The 3315-nt window shown below is 35.3% G+C and overlaps 1 long non-coding RNA gene across 1 annotated transcript; it reads right to left on the reverse strand.

Moving 5' to 3' along the window:
• Positions 1–1139: 1139 nt before the first annotated feature.
• LOC145955284 (uncharacterized) lies at positions 1140–2802 on the reverse strand. Its single transcript, XR_014431910.1, has 2 exons — positions 2246–2802; positions 1140–1361 (listed from the first exon to the last, which is right to left on the reverse strand). It is a non-coding gene; the product is annotated as an uncharacterized LOC145955284 (long non-coding RNA).
• Between the last annotated feature and the right edge of the window lie 513 nt (positions 2803–3315).

The following is a 3315-nucleotide window of genomic DNA, read 5'->3' on the forward strand; positions in this document are numbered from 1 at the left end:
TTGGTTATGCATGCCAAGGTCGTGGTAAGCCCGTACCCAGCTGTGCTTTACCTGACGGTAGATCTGGACTTCCAATTGTGTAAGTGACATCATTCGAGTAAACCCGAGTGAGGATTATATCCTGTTTAGTTGTGACCGAGCGGGCGCATTGGGCGTGAAAACGGTTAGGGTGGTTTCGGTAGGATGGAATGTCACTTATACAACTCTATTGTTATGGAGATCTCCTAGGTGTATGCGTGACGACGCATTAGATGATTGATATGCATTGATATCTGTCATGAGATGCATTTATTGCATGATTATTAGTATGATAAAGTGTGGTGTTTGACTTCGTGATTGGTGGATTGTATTTTATGCCTGAGTAGTGTTGGATAGAGTGTATGGTGTGACTCTATGAACATGATTGATAGTTGGATGATGTGTAGTATAGATTTTATTCTGTACTTGTATGATTGGTTTTGAACTCTAGCTTACCCTTCTGTTTCCATGTGGTGGAACTGCGATGATCATACTTGGTATGGGAGCAGGTCAGGGCTAGCTTGGAGTTGAGGTGTCCGCTGCGAGACGGAGAGTTTTGATCCTCGTGTTAGAGTTACCATTTTAGGTAACGGTTTTGTCTGTGCTTGACCGACACTGTACATATATGGAGTTCTATTTTATAACCAGAAACTTAGTTATTTCATTTTTAATTGTACATGTATATATGAGTTATCCAGCTTAATATTTCTCTTAGTTTCATTAGCAGTAATGCAATTCCACTAAGTGTAAAAACCATGGCGGGTCGTTACAAAAGTTCTTATTACAATAGTTTGACATTTAAATTATTCCTTAACCAATAGAAGTGAGTTCAAATTAAAAGACATTATTTTATTCATAAAATGGGTAGAAGTGGTGAGAGAGTTTTATCTTCTAATTATACATAAAAAAAAAGACGTTCCTATCTTTCCTAATTTATAATATTTTATAATATATGTTGAAATCAAGTTAGTATTTTAATTGTAGTATATATGTTTCTGGAAATCAAGGTATATTTCATGTTCATATAGCTGGAGATTTTATTTTAGTTTTATCTATAATAGTATATTTTGTGACACCCTCTACCCCGCATATCATAAATCAATAAATTTAAATAATATAACTTTAATAATCAAACATGTTTAAAGAGTATCACATTTTTAACAAACATAATCAGCGGAAATTACAAAGAAATAAATCTCAAAGTTTTCAAAGTAATTTAAAATAACATTAACAACCTAATCTAATCTTATCTATACCCCGATGTCACATGTCCTATCAGAGCATAGCCCATAAAGAAGCCTAAGCTTCACCACCAACATCCTCAGCCTCATGCTGATAATCACCTGTATAACGGTTAAAGAAAAACAACACAAAGAAAAAGGGAGTGAGAAAACATCTCACTCGGCTCACAGTGTAGGAATATATATACTAGATAGCCAAACACAAACAAAACATATATAACATAGATTAACAATATCACATCTTACTCATTCAAGGTATATCCATTTGTCATATAATATCAAAAGACACATGTATGGACACGGACTACATTTTATCATGCATGTGGCGCCAGTCACTTATCACGTAGTATATTGCCGCTAGCAATACACAAAGAGTAGTCTAGGAGTACATGCCGGGACACAACCTCTGCGCACTCTCACTAGAAGGACATACTACCAGAGTCTCGTCGGGATAGCTAAGCCGCGCAAGATACATCCCATGCACACAATGGGCGAGACTGGGACTTCCAAACCGAGCCATCCCCAAGGACTGATCCCCACTGCTTTTACACTAGGGGGCCTTCTCTGGCGGCGTATTCCATATCGTACCCTTATCACTTTATGCAAATGATGCATGTCAAACAAGACTCTATGCATTCTCATATCACTTTATCACTTTCCATGGTCATTTCTCTTTATCACATTTCATATCTCATTGTCACATTATCACATTATCTATCTCATGGTCAATCATATCTCATGGTCATTTCACATCATATTTCATCATCACATCATATCATTAGAAACATCACATTCACATTATCATATCATATTCATAACTTTCACAATCATAATCTCAACAGAATTTCTATTCATACACACATATTAACCAAGCAATTAGAACATACAAACAATATAACATACAACAAACACAGGATTGGGGGCCAATCCCACTACCCAGCATACAATCCCACACCCAGAGCGAGATTTCTCACTCCCCCCCTTACCTGGATAACAGGCACTGAAACTAAAGAAGAGCTTCCTCCTCTAGGCTCCTTCTACTAGGGTAGAACCACCTCCTATGGATTCCTCTAGGTCTTCAAAGAGAAGAAGAGGAGAAGAAGAGAGTATAAGAGAAGAGAGAATGAGAATTGAGGGATGGTTTGCAATGGAGAAGTGAAGGCCTATTTATAGCCTCCAAAAACATTAAAAAAATGTAAAATAATGGAGAAAAAGATAGACAAAACTAAGTGGAATGAATTAGTGGAATGAATTATAGAAGTTGGTGGGATGAATTAATGGAGTTGGTGTGAATTAATGGAGTTGGTGCCATGTTCTTTTCCTCACCGACTTTAGCTACTGATTTGGACCTTATAGACAGCCGAATATGAAAATATTTCCTTCATGAAAGTTGTAGGATTTTCTCTTATCTTTCCATAGCCACCAAGTTTGTATCATTTGAACAACCACCGACCAAGTTATACCCCACAAACCGAGGCTTGCCAATCAGTCCAGCGAGAAACAATTGTATCAATCAAATTCCAATTTTGACCTCCTAAACGACCGATTTTGCAAACGGCTATTTCTGTAGAAGTTGTGCGTTTTTCTCTTAGATTTCCATTGACACCAATATTGCATCATTTGGACCATCACAGCCCAAGTTATGCCCTAAACACCGAGGCTTGCCAATCAGCCCAGCGAAAAACGGTTTTAACAAAGAAAATCACAACTATCTAATTAAGCCCAATAATACACATATCTTTCTAAAGCCTACAATTAAGCATAAATGGAGTGTGAATTAGTTACAATTGAAGTAAAATATAATCACCAAATTATGACTAAATAATAATAATAATAATAATAGTAATAATAACCATTTTGAAAACTGGGATGTTACATATTTTGTCATTCAAAGGTGATTTTTTTATATATTCATAATATATATATTAAATTAATATAATTATTGTAATTATTATATTTAATTATATTGTTAATATATTTCCTAAATGTATTTTCTTAGTAAAAAATGAAAGACTTAAATAGTATATATTTAATAAAAGTATTTCCTAAATGCTCT

The sequence above is a fragment of the Cajanus cajan genome, chromosome 2 (assembly GCF_000230855.2).
Source record: "Cajanus cajan strain Asha chromosome 2, NIPB_CcT2T_4, whole genome shotgun sequence".
NCBI classification, from domain to species: Eukaryota; Viridiplantae; Streptophyta; class Magnoliopsida; order Fabales; family Fabaceae; genus Cajanus; species Cajanus cajan.